Source organism: Corvus cornix, chromosome 1A, assembly GCF_000738735.6.
Source record: "Corvus cornix cornix isolate S_Up_H32 chromosome 1A, ASM73873v5, whole genome shotgun sequence".
NCBI lineage: Eukaryota > Metazoa > Chordata > Aves > Passeriformes > Corvidae > Corvus > Corvus cornix.
Window position 1 is genome coordinate 21,946,412 of NC_047057.1, and position 18,654 is coordinate 21,965,065.

Consider the following 18,654-nt stretch of genomic DNA (forward strand, 5'->3'; position numbering starts at 1 on the left):
GCAATATTTAACACACCTACCACTGATTCCTACCTTCAACAGTTAAGTCACACTCTGAACACTCTAGACATCAACACATACATTCTTATGAATCTCTAAGAAAAGAATAAAACAACAACAAAACCTTCATGAACAATGTACATAAAATGAAAAAAAGCTTTTAGACAAAAGGAATCAGCATGCAAAAAACTATGGAAATTGTGAAAAACTATCCTTTCCAAATAACTTTTAATCATACCAATGTTAGTGTTCCTTTCACCCAATGAAGTCATCTATTCAGTAAGGTTTTTAAATATAAAGAAGGAGTAAGATGTTTTAAGAATTCCTTACACAGAGGGGTAAACTGAATTTACTCTGGAAAGGGAAAAAAAATGAGTGATGCTGTGTCTGAGAGCCCGGCTGTATGGCCCGCCTGTGCCCGTGGAGGGCTGTGCACTCCCACTCCAGCCATCTGTCTCCCTCTGGCAGAGAGGAGCTCCTGTGCTGCAGCAAGGGCCTTCTCCAGGGCACAGGGGCTGCGTGGCATTTCACCGGGGCCACTCCAGCCACAAAGTAGGGACACAGACAGCATATCCTTCACCAAAGACTTGATTACTTTCAAGAAATGAACAAGTACTCCACAAATCAGTATGATGCATTAGCAGCAGCTATGACAATCTTTTGTTTATATAACATACTAACATAAATAGCACAATATTTTGTGTGTGTTAATGTGTTTGTAAATATAGATTTTTTCCTGACAGGGAATTCTGGTAACATTTCAAAATGCTAATTAAAACCAAGAGTTAAATGCACAGATGTAAGAAAATGGAATTACTTCAGTTAACTTCCCACTTGCTAATAGTTAAGAACTAATACTAGTGTACGCAGTGCATATATTTGAATTCTATTAGGTATGTTGAAATAAACCAACACTCATTTACAGGCCAGTGTGGCACATACAAGTCTGTCAGCAAAGACTTGCTATCTTGTACTCCAGGCAAGGACAGCTCTCATATTGCACTCAGAAAACTCAGAGAGGGGAGAAGATATACAGCCAGTGCTGTAACCATGACAATAGGCAGTAATATGAGATGCTCACTTGGATAGCCAGCTAGCTAGAAAGACACCTGAACTAAATTATTGAGCAAGTACAAGTCAAGTGAGTTACCAGTATCACCTTGCTGCATCAGAATTACTGCAGATGGTATACAAACACATTTACTGCTTGCAAACAGCAACAGAAGAAACTGTCAGGCACAACAGTCAAACGACCTAAAGTGAGTTCAAGTCACAGGCTTATGAATGGGAGTAACCTACAGGTGGGAACTAGGGCCCTGTACCAAGCAAGCACTGGTCTCACTGGAAATGGCACACTGGGTAAGCTTTCATCTCCTCAAGTCAGACTTGTCCTGGACTTTAGTTGTCAGTTATAATTTATCACCTGGAAAAATAATGCAATATCCTGATTTGTAATGTACTTTCACAAGAAAAGAGTGGCTAATATTTCATCTCTTTCAAAAGCTTCCCTTAAGAAATTCTGAGCTCAAGTCAACCAATACTTGGAGATTAATCTGTTCAGATCTTCTACAGTGAATTTTCAGACAAATATTGAAGGCTTTTAATACCATGAAAGACAATGAAAAAAATATCTAAATTAGAATAATTAACTTTCAAACAGAAAAGCCTCCAAACAGGGTCAGAAAGCACAGAAACAACAATTCTCAGCTTGGCCTGTACATCACTGCAAACAGGCTCCTATTTGCAACTCTGACTTTAGACAGCTCAGTGATTTTCCAAGCTGCAGTAAACTCTTTAAAGCTCTCCCTGCCACGTTTCTGCCAGCTTGGTCTGAGATGGCTGCCCATGGCCATCCCTTGGAGTTAAGCTGCACTCCCCACTCCATGCTCTATTTCTTTTTCTCCTTTTGCCAAAGCCAAATACTTCCCCAGACTCCTGCAGTTGCCCCAAGGCAGTAGAAATCTCCATGCTTTCCACTGACATACCCAATCCCCCAGCTCACCTGCAGTCTCTCCTTCAGAACACCATCAAAAATCTTTTTCCAACATGCATTTCTGTCATTCTGCTCTTTCCGTCACTGACATTAGAACTGACTGAAAACTGACTGAAAACACTACTCTTTTCTTTTTCCCTCTACAGTGCTTTTGGGAACCTCCTTCCATGCTTCTTTTGATGAATGCCATTACTGCATTTTTCCTTGTCTTTAAATTCTTTACTATGTGTGATCATGTTCAATAAAAGCAAGTAAATTAAAATTAGAGAAACTATAATCTCCTTCCAACTTCCATAGTTTTGTATTTTCTGGTTTTTATGCAGAACTTAAGTTCTTCAATTTGACAGTCATTACCTGTGGCTCAGTGTGTAATAAACAAAGTCCTAACATGCACTTAGTGATAAAAATTATAATCTTTTCTCATCCCAGAAGACAGTATGTAGTTGTAGCATTGATAAAAATTATGGAGTAAAATGTACAGGAAATCAATGGCAGGGTTTGATCTGGGGCAGGAGCAAGGGGAATCCCATAAGGAATGGAGTCTGAGAAGGACTGGAGAACTGGAGTCTGCTCATGATGACCCAAATTACATTTGAGCAGCAAAATACATGTCTGTGCATGAATGCTGCAAATGCTGGAGCAGATACTGGTTGTGTCTATATTAGCAAACAGTGCTGAACAATACGAGCGGCTTTATAAAGTGAAACAGTTGAGGCTGAGGACCAGATGTCCATACCATATGTTTTTCAGAAGGTTTTTACCTCAGTCTAGCTCTGTCTGGTTCTATGGGCTGAATGCCCATTGCTGCTGAAGGGTATAAGGTACTTTCCTGCAACACAACTCCTGTTTGGTACCAGTTAAGATGAACCCATGCCACACACTGTGAGACAACTCTATCTTGCAAACCAAAGCCTAGTAAGTGGGGTGTAGACAGATTTGCTTCAAAAGTCCACTCCTGATCTGAACTAAAATGTTAACATAAATTCACCTGGTGTAGGCAGCAGGTGATGAAACTGCTGCATTTTACATATCTTGCTGAAAGCCAAAGTAAAAGTGAAAGAACAGAATGTTTTTAAACAAGAGCAGATTGTTTTACTATAGGTGTTATGATGGAAATCAAAAATCAAAGCTGTGCCAACCATTTTGAAAAATATTGTTTGAAAATGAATTCTCCGAAACTGTGCTTTGGAAATCTGAGGAGAACAAAAATATGCACAATGAATCTTGAAGAGTGCACAGAGGAAGAACGTTTGTCAAAGGTGTCAGATCTGAAGAAGTAACTGGCAATTCACAAAGAATGGAAATAAGCCTGAACAAAGTATGTTAAATGGAGGCCTGCCTATACCATAACCTTTACCACTCTTGTCCAGGGCAGAATATCTGAAGAAAATTTTCCTAGCCTTTCTTTCTAGGAAATGTTCACATCTAACTCTGCTCCTCAACCTTGGTCCCTATGATCCCATCCCTACAACAAGCATCCAGTTCTCCTTTCGGCTTCCGCTTCAGCTCTCCCTGAAAGAAAGAAATAGAGGTACTGGAGTGTGTCCAGAGAAGGGCAACAGAGCCGGTGAAGGGTCTGGAGTCCAAGTCTTACTAGGAGCAGCTGAGGGAGGTGGGACTGTTTAGCCTGGAGAAAAGAAGGTCAAGGAAGACCTTTAATTAAATTGATGTGAATCCTAGGGTTTATTTTATAGATGAAAGAAAGCAGAAAAGAGAGATGGATTCTTCACCTCAATTTCTTCCTCTCCATTTTTCATCATCTTATGCTTTCATGATGTTAAAATTACTTCTATAAACATAGATTGGACACACATAGGAGATTAAAGATAACCTTTCTGTGTGGACTGTTTATAATGGATTTGCCTTATCAAAAAATGTTATTGACTTATCACTTCTAAGTGTTAAGTGATTTCCATTATTTTTTTTAGCAAACATATTTTAGCTAAGATATGAAAAACCAGAAATAAGGCCACAAAAAGATATGCATACTCGTACTGGACAAAGTTTAAAATTAGATGCCGAATCAATATTGCTCTGAACTTTAAAATACAGATGTCTCAGTTATTATACCAAAAGTTGCACAACTCAGTCTCTAATCCTCCAAGGCCCTGACCACAATCAGTCTTGTAATTTTATAAAAATTCTTAAGATTGGAAAAGCCCTGAATTTAATGGATGAAATTACTTGTCCAGACAGATTTGTAACTACAAAGAAGGAGTTTTGGCTTCCAGGTTTGGGCTTAGCCATTTATTATGCCTGTCTCAGTGATGTAGCTGCTTGGAGGTTTTCCAAGACTGGATTTCTTGCCAACATCTTGGTCAAGTTTTCAAAAATAAAATTGTACTGGTTTGGTTAAAGAGAGGCAGCCCACAGAATAAATCCAGAAGCATTTAATAGTACTTAAACCCTCAAAATTCAACACGAATAAAGTAACTTGCTTTTAAATGAGCACAAGTCAAATAATATTTATCCCATGGACCTTTCTGGCACTCATACAGTGACAAATTAATTCAACATATATTCTTAGTGTGGGGTGTAATATCTCAAATAAAGCAAGCAGAACCAACAGAAAATTCTAGCTGCTTTGCAACCAGATGCATTCATGTAAGCCAAAACATCTAATCTATTATTCCATTTAACACCTTATTTGTCATTTTTGTATCTAAATATCAGCTTACCTAAACTGTATTTTGTGCATTGTGCCTACGTACATACAAACATGGATTATCTACGAGAATACCTGAAAGATCGCACAGCACTAACCTGTATTCAGCTGAGCCCTATTATGTTAATCTTTCCTGTTCCTCATTTAAAATGTCCTAGACCACTCACCTCTTATTAAAATCTGTCATAGGAGATGTGTCAGAAAAATACTGATGAAACATTTTGCTATCTTCAGACTATGGCTCTTTCTTCCATTTTTTGTTTGCTTATTTTTTGAATATAAAATTTATGCTTTCTTCATATCTACAGTCATGGAGACATTGCTCAATAAAGTAGTCAAAAAACAACCAAGTGAGAAAAAATGTTTTGTTTTTTTCACTTTATCCCCAGATAGAATAAGCAATAGTTGTTGAAATACAGTGGAAAACTGTAATCAGTATTAATACAGTGGCTATTTGGTATTTTTTCTTCCTGGGAGTCAGTCTGATGATTCATAGTCAGACTAAGTGAATTACTGAGCATAATGCATAGGAGGATGAATGCCAGTGGACAGCTTTCTTTCATAATAGAAACTGTTTGCTGTTCCTCTTCTTTCATTGCGTAAAAGATATGGCCATTTCAAGCTAGTTAGAAAATACACGATCAAATACTTCGGTGCTAGAGAAATACAGATTATCAGAGATGCTCCATCTGCAGGGAACTCAATAGGATAGCTGTCCAGACTAAGAAAAGGATTATGGGAGAAATTCAGTTAGCTTTTTAAGGTAACTCTTTTCCATTATTCTCATCTCATTGCTGCTGAATCTGCATACAGAGAATCATGTAGTTATATATAACGAAAACTTGCCACATAATTTTTTATAATTACTGTAGTGTTATGATCTAAGCAATATTTTTCAACTAGGTATTAAGGAAGGAAGTTTGGTACAGTGCCAAATGAGAAAATGTCCAATAAAAAGTAACACATTATTCTTCCTGGTTTATTTAATTCTTGACAATTTATGAAGCCCTAATTGGAAGTCCTGAATACTTCAAACCTTGTTCCAAGGAATTCAGGTTGTAGCAGTTACTTCCTTTACCTTCAGTAACTTTAAAGTTACTGAAATTTCAGTAATACTTTAAAGCATGAAACTGAATACAACAGTGTTGAGTGACAAAGATCATTCCAAGATCACAAATAACCAGAGCTGAGAACAGAACTGGAATACATGGCTGACTCATTTTTAGACTAAGAAATAAGTACCAAGAAACATGGCCTATGGCTTATTTTCATATAATGTACACATATTTTAATTAGCTGTCAATGTGTCATGGCAACGTTTGGTCTCCCACCTGAGAGTGTCTGGTCTCCCACAAGAATAGGACTCCCCACCTGTTTTTCAGCTGTTTCACATGCTGCTAGCAGGGAAGGAAAAATAAAATGGGGCAGTCACAGGCTTTGTCCCTTAAAGCCACCCCTGATTTGCAACATAAAAGCAACATTTTTCAAACATGGTGCATGAGCAGTTCATCTGTACTTCCTAGAAGCAGAGCTTACTCCCAAACATATGACTACTGTGCATAGAACAAGTGGATGTTTATTGTCTTTTTGTTGGTGAACATGGGCATAAACGAAGCTTATGGTGGTATCTCCCTCTTCCCCATATCATGCAAGTACCATTTTATGAGAAGTGGAATGGCTGCATATGAAAGAAATTGTGTAGATGCAAAGGTAGCACCAATTTTAAACAGGACAAAAAAAAAAAAAAGCACTTTAAAGGACTCTCAGCTGGAGCAAAGAAAGAGAAAGCTATAATCTACTTCAAGTACAACATTTAGCACCTGTTGATAAGTGATAGTTCATGCAGTCCCAGGAGATGAGCACAATGAAACTCATCTTCAGTGGCAAGAAACCTCATTTTTGCTAGCGTACAGATCACCATTTAAGTCTAATGACTTGCATTACGGCGCTAAGTCAGTCTTCACTTTTCTCTCCTCATTACTACAAAGTAGACTTGACTGTATTTTAGAAATTATCTTGGGTGACAGAACCAGGCACTCTGTAAAGAAGCAATGGTGAATTTTAGGAAAGAGTATATAATCTCCTTCTCAACTCAGCACATCCAATAATATTGGCTTTCACTGGGAAAATCAATATAGTTTCCTTTTCTACTGTGGTATGACCTCTCTCCTTTTCTCTTTCTTTCTTCTGTCCTTTCCCCTGCTTTCTTCCCTCTATTCTCCCTCCCTCTTGGACCATTAAATGTTAGCAGGCAGTCTGTTTAGTTCCATGAGAAGTCCTGTTGTGGTATAGCATAGGGACACTTTTTCCTGTTATCAAACACATGGATTACTATGTTGCTATTACCTAGGAAAATAACTTTCGTCAGCACTAGCCTGTCAGAAGAATAATACATTTCATAAAGGCCACAGTCATGAATTCCGATCCAAAGCCTGCTGAATTATATAAATAATCCAGAAGCAGGTTCTCTGGGCTTTGAATCAGATTAGCTGTGAATATATAAAAAATCAGTATTGAACAACAGTAGTGGAACTTTGAATGCAGAAGTCCCACAAATAGCTATGAAAAAGATCAGCATTTAACTGTGAATAGCAAAAAGGCATTTATTTCAACTGTAAAGAATAACATAAAGATCATAAAAAGCAAGGACTAGATAGATATAAACCAAAGCAAGACAAATGTAAGTATAAAAGACTACTGGATTACATCACTGGCCAGTGAGCCCCAGAGGCTGCCTGAAGACAAATTTCCCTAATGTCCAAAAGGACATACCAGTAACTCTGATTTTTTGCTCCCCAGGTTCTCATTTTCACAGAGTTTCAATTTTTATAAAATGAAGCTCCTACATGTCTCCAGAAGAACACAATACCATAGGAAATTTGGATTACTTTTAGCATATTTTAGCAGGATTTTGTATCACACTTCTGTGGGAATTTCAATACACATTCTGTTTGCATAATGGTAAGGATAAGAGGAGATGATGGGCAGGAATGTGTTATACAATATTATATTGAGCCATATGGATTTCTTACACAGAGCCATAGCTTATGTGTGCTTATCTACACAATTGCTTATCATATTTTATTCTCTATTTTGGAAAGACAATTCTAGTTCATAAAATGCCCTTTTGCCAAGGATTTTTGACTACAATAGCTAAAAACTTTAATTCTCTTTCCCTTATCTCCCCAAAATAAAAGAAAATCCTTAGAAAAATGTTAAGAAATAACCCCCTCCTAACATTACACAAACCTTCCCTCACTAACGGCATTATTTTATTTGGACTGAGTATAATTTCAGCATTACCATTATGTTTACATTTTGTTCAAAAACTTTGTAATAGATACTTTCAGAACTGCCATAGCAATGTCAGTGGATGTACATAACTGTTGCTCTGGTAATATTCCATGTTAAGTTTAAATAATACTATTATCTGATAAGACTTTTTTGAGATTATCATATCCTCAAAAACACTCTTCCACTGAGAGATGTTTTACCCTGTCTTGACATGATAACAGCATTATGTAAATTACACAGTAAGTATTTCTTTCAAGTACTTTTTGCAAAAACAAGTTGTGCAAATCTCTCTTTTTCCTTCACAAATGTATAAAAAATCCTAACCAGCTTTTAAAACCTTTCAGTATTAAGAACTCTCAAAGTCACTTTCAATGCTGAGTAGTTATTCTCAAGAGCACAGAGCTAAAAGCTATTGAGCAGTAGGTGCAATCCACCTCAGACTGGGAACTTGCTGCCATTGGCAGGATTTTCCTTTACAGCTTTTCCATTCTCTCCTATAATGGAAAATGTTTGAAATGAGGATGGAAGCAGCATTGACTGTGACAGAGGTACACAATTCATGCATCTTTGGGCAGTTGCAGTCTCACTTCTATCTCAATCAGCCTGTAAGTTCTTGTACCTTCTTAACCTCATTGTGATAAAACTTGCTTAAAACGTCTTTCTGCTCTTAGGAGCAGAGCTTTTTACTTCCTATTTTCTGAAATGAAGAATTCATTGCATTGCTTGTGTTGAGAAACAAATACAAACTCTTGCCTACCTACTCCACCTAAGAGAAAAGTTCAGAGTGGGGAAGTTTTCAGATCAATATTAAATTTAAATTCACTAAACTCTTAAACAGTTTAGTACTTTTTTTTAAATCCACAGATAATACACATAATTAGACAATCTAATATACAATCTTCTTCCATGAAGATTGGTATAATAATTTTTCTTTGTCATTTTTCCATGGAGAAAGAAAATATTTTTTCATATACACACATAGGAAAGTAGAAGACGATCTAAAGATCACGTTTCTTATTTTTGTCACATTATTAGCCAGGAATATAGAGCACACTTTTTACCCCTGAAAATATTGCATTTTTTTCTTTTTCCTAAATAAACCGTTTAAGCAGGGAGAGATCTAGCATACTTTATCACAGTGGAATAAATTAATGGAATGGTTCTTGGTCCCTTTATATACTTTAACCAAGAAGTTACTATGGCATGAGTAACACGAGGTACTCCTGACTAACATCAACTAATCATAAAGTGTCTCCCCAGTGCAGAGCAGTAATTTTCTTCTGCACAGAATTATGCTATCACTCACATAAAGGATATTAGCAAGTCCTCAGAGGGGACTGAATGCACACAGGTGACTTCAGTACCAAGTAATCCCCCATACTGAAGAATCCAAACACTTCTTGATTTGTAGGGGCAGATTAAATTTTAATGAAATTTTATCTAGTGTTGCTTGTCCTTTCATTTTCACTCTTGTTGGAAAGTATCAATTTTACACTCAGGAAAAAAATTATACTACCTGAAACACGTTATCTTGAATGTAAATGATATTTTGAAAACACATTTACATATACTGAATTACTCCAGACTACAAATTTTCAGACAAGAATCTTGTCCATTCAGTCTGCAAAGAGTTGGACAGCCACAACTGAGGCAGGTCTGTAAGCTGTTAGGACAAAATCTCCCCAGTAGATGTCTACTGTGCACGTAACTGAATTGCAGGTAATAAAGCTCAAGAGACCAAGTCACATTAGAGTTCATAGATATCCAAATTTCACCAAAAGCTCCCCTAAATATTCTATTACTGTTTGTGCCCTAAGACACTGCCAATTTGACTAAGCTGAGGAACCAAAATCAAAGCCCATTTTGGATACACAGACTCATCATCCCTTGCCACAGTCTCCCAAGGCACAGATCCAGCTGGTATGGGCCTAGTGACCCTCAGAGCACACAGCCAACAGCACCAAGAGGAAAGCAAAGTCCTGCAGCTGCACCTCCTGCCCTTCAAGGACATTCAAGGCGATGCCCATTTTAATACAATATCCCAGCAGTTACAGCCAGGCAGCGTATTTGGCACAATGTAGGTTGAGTACGCTCCTCAGCCAAAAGAAAATTATTCACCATCCATATTTTCCATTTTCCATTTTCCATGACAAGGCCTGAAAATAGTTAAAAGGGAAGGAGAGCAAGTCATCTTTACTCATTCTGCCAGTGCTACGACATGGTAAGGCTAAAAATTCAAGCGTCATTGGGCCTTAAGAAGATAAGGAGAGGGATGGCTGATTTTGTATCCCAGCAGCAGGAGCATTCAGCAGGGAAAGAGCAGGGATGACACAAATGGGCTGAGGCAGGCACCTTTCTGCTAACTGGTGTATTCTGAAGGAAATAACTCCCCCTTGTGCTATTTATGTGCCTAATGTAGGTGCCTAACCTTGAATTGTGAACTTAAAGAAGATATATCTTCCCTACCATCAGCACTATTACAATGGGACATATTAAACCTTTGTGCACTTAAGAAATCTGAAGCAACTTACTGCAAAATTCCTCATGTACCTTCCACTGGCACATATAACCCCTAAATCAGAGTCTATTTCTTCTGTAGTATTTCTCTGGTGTTTTGGTTCCCATTTGAATTAGGTCTCAGCCCCACAACCAGATCGATGTGCACATTCAGCTGCTGTGGTCACAGAACATACTGATGGCCACAAAACACCTTGTGAATCATTAGTCTGTTCATATAAATAGATCATATGTCTGTAGCAAATCAAACTCCACTATTACTAAAGCAATTAGTGCAGGTAATTGTTAAAAATTATTAAGTATAATCAGTTTCTAGCTGGTTTACATTTGCTATTGCAGCTCAATGGCTAGTGCATTTAATATGGCAACAAATAGCACTGCATGCATTTAGAGCTTTCTGACATAGTTCCATAACTATTTAATCATAGAACCATAGAATGTTAGGTTTGAAGGGACCTCAGTGATCATCTGGTTCAACTTTTCTTAGCAAAAGCACAGTCTAGAAAAGATGGTCCAGCACCCTGTCCAACTGAATCTTACAAGTGTCCATGATGGGAAATCCACCACTTCCCTGGGGACATTATTTCATTTCTGACTGTTTTCATTGTAGAAAAATTTTCCTCTTTGTGATCAAAGTCACAAAATCTCTATTGACCTAAGTCTGCATCAGATTATGATGCCTAATTACTATATTCTCAAACAAGAAACTCAGATTGCATTGTCATGATTTAACCCCAACCAACAACTAAATACCACGCAGATGTTTGTTCACTTGCCACACCCCAGTGGGATGGAAAAGATAATCAGAAAAACAGTAAAACTCATGAGTTGAGATATGAACAGTTTAATTGGAAATTATGGTAAATTGCAAGAGTAATATTAATAATACTAATGATAATAGTAATGAAAAAGGAGAGAAAGAGAGGAACAAAAGCCAAGAGAAACAAATGATGCACAATAAACCTGCTATCACCCACTGACCCTGTTCCCCAGCAGCAATTGTCTCCCAGCCAACTCCCCATAGCTTATAGACTGAGCCTGATGGTCTGTGGTAGGGAATACCACTTTGGCCAGTTTGGGTCACCTCTCCTAGCTGTGCTTCCTCACAGCTTCTTTGCACCTCCTCACTGGCAGAGCACGGGAAATTGAAAAACCCTTGACTTAAGGTAAGCACTACTCTGCAACAACTAAAACATCAGTGTGTTATTAACAGTACTCTCATAATAAATTCAAAACACAGCACTGTAGCAGCTACTAAGCAGAAAATTAACTGCATCCAAGCCAAAACCAGGACACATGAAAAATAACCAGGAAAATCAGAGAAGAAACCTCAAACAGTTTATGCAAAGTGTAAGCCAACCACTTACTGTTTTGAAATACTATTTTTCTGTAAGAATTTCTCTTTTGCTTACCATGTGTACTCTACACCACAGTATATCAGTTTCTCCTCTCTCTAACTCTTTGAGGACCTGTGTATGACTTCTCCCTAATTAGGGTAGCTGTGGATGACTAATGTAGGCATTGATTACAATTGAGGTTGAAAATGTGGCAAAAAGGTTATAATCTTTAAAGCAAGATAAAAGACCTGAGTTTCTAGCTAAGACATATCACACAGGCAAGACATAGTAAAGCCAAAGTGCTGAATTTTGAAGATATGAAAAGGTTAATCTCATTCTTGAACAACTTGCACAACATTTACACAGAGATTTCAGTCTGAGGGACTTACCGAAAACCCTATAGGTAAATTATATGATTCTTCTGCATCAATTCTAAAATAGTGAATAACATATCACCTTAGAAGAAGGTGGGAGCTTGGGGGTGGGAAAGCAAGGCAAAAGAACTATGTAAATGAAAGTTTGTGAGAAAATGCAGAGACAGATTCTTGCATATGTAATTGTGAAGTCTTTGAAAATAATTTCTCTCTGCTGTAAGCAACAACAACTTTTCCTTTCATGAGAACAAGCTCTATCTTGGAATAATACCCAGAATCTTTTGTTTTCAGTACAGCCTACCTCCCTGAGGGGTAACATCAAATCTAGAAGACTCAGTGAGTGGAGTTTCTGCAAAGAAAATATGTTTTTGACTTCCCAGAAAATACTGCCAGTTTCTGACTGTGAGTCACAGGAGATCAGCTGAAAATGATTTCTTTTCTATATTGCCTGTACTTTTGCTAATATCCTGTCACACTGCAGTTCTGATAAAGAGTTCCTTGACTCACTGTTGTCTTTGAAACCCTTATTCTGTGGAGATTTACCATTGCAAACTTGTATTGAAACTCACTCACCCTTATCATCTCTTAGCTTGCCATGTTCTTCTACTTCCTTCCTTCTCTGGTTTAATAATGATCTGTCTTTTGTGTGAGAGTCTCACTTGGAATCACAGAACCACAGAATGGTTGAGGGTGGCATGGATCTTGGGGGCTCATTGTACAACTCCCCTGCTTAAACCAAGTCATCTAAAGCCAGTTACCCAGGACCATATCCAGATGGCTTTTGAATATCTTCAGGCATGGAGACTCCACAATTCTGGACAATCTGTGCCAGTGCTCAGTCCCTGTCACAGGAAAAAAGTGTTTCCCAAAGTTTAAAGGGAACCTCCTGTGTTTCAGCTTCTGCCTGTTGTCTTCTCTGGACTTTCTCTAATCACGGAATCACAGAGTGGCTTGGGTTAGAAGGAACCTCAGAATCATCTAGTTCCAACCCCTCTGCTATGGGCTGGGGCACCTTTCACTAGACCACATTGCTCAGAGCACCATCAATACCTCTATGACTCCTCTACTGAGGAGTCCAGAACAGTACTCCAGGTGTGGCCTCACCAGGGATGAGTACAGGGGAAGGATCACCTCCCCCTTCCTGCTGGCATCACTCTTCCTGATGCAGCCCAGGTCAACATTAACCTTTTTTTTTCTGCAAGGGCACATTGTTGACTCATGACCACCAGGACTCCCACGTCCTTTTCTGCAAAGCTGCTTTCCAGCTGGTTGTCCCCCAGCACATGCTGATGCCTGAGGATCTTCCTTCCCATCTGCAGGACTTTGCACTTCCTGTGTTCAACTTCATGAGGTTCCTGTCAGCCCATTTCTCTAGTCCGATGAGGTCCCTCAGCACTCCTCAGAGTTTTACAACATCAGCAATCTTGCTGAGGGTCCACTCTGCCCCATCTTCTAAATCACTGACAAAGATAGACAGCATTAGTCTTTTCCCATTATGCTGAACCTTGTAAAGAAAAAAATTACATGGACTTGTTAAATCAAGTCAGAAAGAAAATGTCTTCACCAGAACTACATAAACTCTATCAGAGCTAAGAGCTCCTGAGGTATTACAAGTATTCTACATGGCCATCCTGGGCCCCTCTCATTTGTGAGATGAGTCAAGCACACGACTCCACAGCTTGGAAAATCATATTCCATGAGCACATTGGCAACATCAGTAGGCACGTATTGTTCTTGCTTCTGCAATACCTGTAATATTAATTAATACCTGTAATATTACTGCTATTCCACCAAAGTGAAATACTGAGGGACACTGTGAGGGTGTCATGATGCTGGCATTCAGTCTCTCATCATGGAGGGATTTTTGTTGACAATTGTGTCCTTGTCCAACTTCTTAGCTGAGCAGAATTTAATTAAAATACATCTCCTGAGAACACTTGATGACTGTTCAAATAATCCTCAGCTTGCAGTCACAGAGCACTAAGGGAGCTTTACTCCCTGCCCTTGCCCACTCTGCATTCCCATGTCCTTTGACTTGACTGCAGCTGTATGTCTGCATAAACTCACTCCTTCAGATTAGGTCTGACAACTCCCTCTTTGATAATAAGTAGAGCCCATTAGAAGACTGTAAAGCTTGATCTTACCTTAAATATAGTACATAATTCAATTTGATATTAGGACAAACTCTTAGTTGCATAAAATAAATATTGCCATTACACATATCGCAATGGTTGCCTTGTTAATGATGCTGCTGCTGATTGCTAAAAATTTGGCAGTTGTCTTTCTCCAGATGTGCTACTTAAATGGCCATTTAGGATAGAGAATTTCCAATCCTGTGCTTTATAATTTTAATAGTTCTAACCCCTGTACACACTGGGCATTTTCTGGAGCATAAATATGTAAGATCTTACTCCATTTTAATTGGTTTTGAAAACAAAATGCTTCTTTACAAATACTGCAGGAAACAAAGTGTCATTGACAGTATACTGTTGTCTCTTTTGTATCTTGAAAGGACTGAAATGGTGGTAGCTGACATTGAAAGCAAATTTCCCAATTTTCAGCTGCAGTGGTCTAATGAGTGCTTAAGAGATAACTTATGAGGGAGCTAAAGAAAGGAAGAACTTGCATTCAAGAACGGTGATTAGTATTGTGGGTTCCTGTGAAGTATTAACTTGACAGCCATGTTCAAGCCAACAATATTTTTGTTCTCTCCTCCCCACTGAGGGTATTTTTTCAAAAAGGGTCATCAGTTTGCAAATCTGCATCTACTTATATTGTTTAAAAATCTTACAAGACTCCCATTAGAATAATGGGTCCTGACATATATTTCCTAATTTGCCGTATGATATAACTACTGTGGACAACTATAATCATACTCCAATTGCTGCTTTAAAAAGAGGTTTTTTTTAAATTGCTCTATTGATCTGAGATGTTAACTGCATCTGTGATGGTATAAACAATATGTCCTGTGGGACGACAACATCAATATTTTATTACTAACTTCTTGCGTAGCCTCCTATGTGAGCTGTGGAATGTAAAAACAACCTTTACTGCAGCAGAGAAGGAAAACCAAAAAGTGGATATATAAATAACTTTTGAGAAATATTTAGTAATTTAAACATTTCTTAAGCTGCATTTCTGCTTAAGATTTTGGCTTTTAAACTGCAGGTTTGCTGCCCTGCATATAATTTAAAGGATGCTCATTGCCAAAACAAAAGCTGGTCAGTCATTTTCAAGAAAATCATTCGACATCACATTGTCTATTTTTAGAGGATGCTTTCTCATGAACACCCATATGACATTGTTTTACTCAAACAAAAAGAAGAAACTGAGGGGGAACATGTACAGAAGTTTCTGGCCATCTTTCTGCAGCAGTGCACAGGCTCAATGCAATATATCTAATGCATCTGGCAAAATACGCTACGCAGCCGAAGGCAAAAGGACTTGAAGGGGGACAGCCAGTGTTCATAAATTAATTGCCTTTTTCTCTTCACTGGCTATATTGAAGGCTGGCACCTTTTAAAGGTCAGTCCAAAATGTCCAACCAATTTTCTCTTAATGGCAGTGGGGATGGTGGCCACAGATCATATTCCACTGCATCTGCACTAGTTATTAGAGCACTGGCTGAGGAAGCAGTGATTTGAATTCTCGGGTTTATTCCTCCTGAAAGAGTTACACCAAGATACTGAGAAAAGGCCTAACGAGTAAAAGAGAGAAGTGTCCATCCTTTCCAAAAAGGCTGGGCTGCTGTAGCCTCTGGGCAGCAAGAGACCTCGGGTCTCAAGGTGAAAAGAAGCCTGACTTCACCTTGTGGTTTCAGCATTTAGGGTAGGGAACGGAGGACAAGGGAAAAGTCTGAAGTTTTGTCTCTCCTTTTAGGTCTTGTTTTTGCCTTTTACTCAGACATAATCTAATCTGAGAGGTGGGGAAGCTTCATCTGGAACCTCGATTCCAGTGAGCTGTGCTAATTTGCAGGAAAATTTCAGCATACAGTGGGAAGAAGAAAGGAGCTGTACAAGGTTAGATAAGACTAGATACAGTCCATGTAAGAGCTGGCAACTCTGTAGACTCTAAGCTGCAAATTTATGTGGAATGTGTAACATGGAGAGCACAAACGTGAAAAGAAAACTGAATGTATCCCCAAAGGGCATTTTTAATGGAAAAGTACTGCTTGATTGTGTATTTAATTTCGCTTTAACTAATTAATACCAGTGGATGCTTCGTTTGAAAATAAAAAAGAGGACAAGTGATACTTGAGCCTGATGAACATGATGCCCTTATGCAGAGATAGACAGCCCTGCTCCTCATACACACCAGCACTTCTGTGCTCTGCTGCCAGAAAATACCCCAGTGGTTCCTGACAGCTAGAATAGTCACTCCATGGGTTATAGAAATATGTCAGAGAGAAGAAGAAAGATGTTTTAGAAGTGACAGATAAATTTTTTTCCTGACTTCACCTCTGCCTTCAAATCAGCAAAGTGCATAGGTCTGTAACTTGCAGTGTCTCAAATTTCCAGTAACCCCAAGGGACTGCATAGCTAGAATCAGATCCTAAATGCGTGTATAAATGTATCTTAGGCTAAAAGAGCATCTGCTTAAACGTACTCTTATAATATACAATAAAAACATGCAAAAAGTTTACAGGGTCACGTTACTGATCTGGGCTGCTCAGAAAACAGAAAGTAGTTTGTGTTTTTAAAGAACATATACAAAAAGTTTGTGAGGATAGGTGGATGCAAGCCTGACATTTTAAAAAGTGACTACAATTGTTTTTTCGAGATCTGCCATTGTTGGGTGGGTTTTGTTTTTAACTGTTCCATCTCTAGGCATAGGTTCTGGCTCCATTATGTGGTATCATTATGACACAAAAAAGAAACCTAGCATTATCCTCATAGGGATATGGATTCATTATATGCCACAGTGCAGTTACTTCGGGGAATATTGTAAGGATTGTTTCAGCTAGGCAGAAAGGAAAAAAGTGTGACATAAAAGAAAGTGATTCATCAACAACAAATGTGTGAGCACCAGTGATGCACAGCAATGCTGCTGAAGGAAGCTGTTGGAGGTGTTCTGAGACAGCAGGCTGGAAAAGCTGATTTCTGATATTATCTCATTAACATAAAATGTGAGTGCTAGAACAAATACAAAGCAGCCACTAGAAACTTCTAGCTGAGTGAATAGTTGACTCAACTATCTGTGGGCTCTGTGGACTAGGGCCCTGCTAGTCCACAGAGCCCATGAATGCAGAACAGGATAAAAGCATTGCAAATGCAGACTAGTCAACCCTTGGGCTCCTCTGACAGTGAAGTCAGTATATTCCAGCTGCTGACAGTCCAGACGATCTGAGCTGCTCAGTGGCACAAGAAAGAAAATGCTGCCTGACTTCAGCGTTCTGACTGCAGGCTTGCAGTAGTCCAAGAGATAGAAAATGAAATCAAATTAAATTAAATCAATTCAATCTCAAATTGTCTGCAACAAATGTCCAAAGAAAAGCAAATTATTTTGGATTTTAAAAAGGCATCCAGAAGTTTTGGAAGAGTAAGTGATTGATAAAACCCACAAAAAGTTATGAACTTAGAAGAAATCTTCAGTGTTAAATTTGAACTGTATGCAAATCAGACAAGCCCCAGAAACAAGTCAGAGTGACTTAAGAATTTAATTTCTCAGACAGAGGTTTCCATCCTCCTGGATCCTACTGCAATTCCATTCAAAATAATTACAGTAATCTAAATCACTCAGATAACATTAAATTATTTCAACAAATATTTCACGTAAGGGCAGAGTGTCAAAAGCTCGCCCAAGAAACACTTGCCTTATACAGAAACCGAGTTGATAAAACAAAAGCTACCTCATCCTTCCAGAGTCTAGATCCAAAATAAGGACATATCAGGCTTTCAGAGAAAATTTTGTGCCTTTTTTCCCCCAGAAGTGAGAACTTGCACATTTTTCTGCGTCTCCTTATAAAAACCCCATATTTTTGTCTGGAATGCTCCCTGCAGTCCTTCCTCCCACAGCCTCAAAATGTCAAAATTGAGGAAATGACTTAGCATAGAAAATAATTTTCTCAGACAAATGTTTAATGATTAACAAAGTAGTGAAGGTTTAAAAATATGGGTAATTTCAGGAATGGTTGGTAGTATTCTCTTTGTCTAAGCAACGACATATACAAGAGGTGCTGTTTGAAAGATGATTAAATTGGGTCTTACATTGCCCCAAAGCATCACAGATGTGCAAGACTGAAAGGTCATCTGAGTCCTTTCCTTCATTACAGGATCAAGTATAATCAGATTTAATAATCTCTCACTAATGCTTGACTTTCCCATTTTTTTGAAAGAACTTCAATAAGAGCGATTCCACAGCCTTCCTAAGCAGCCTGAACAGTTATTCTCAGAGTTAGATTTTCCTATTATTGCACCTTGGCCTTTTCATCTACAGATTAAACTGATTCAACCTTGTCACTTCAGTAGAATTGAG

General features: G+C 38.4%; 1 protein-coding gene across 7 annotated transcripts in view; it reads right to left on the bottom strand.

The window, feature by feature from the left end:
• Nucleotides 1-18,654, bottom strand: part of PTPRZ1 (protein tyrosine phosphatase receptor type Z1) — a 130,899-nt gene that overhangs the window by 58,614 nt on the left and 53,631 nt on the right. The gene's annotated exons all lie outside the window — the stretch shown is intronic.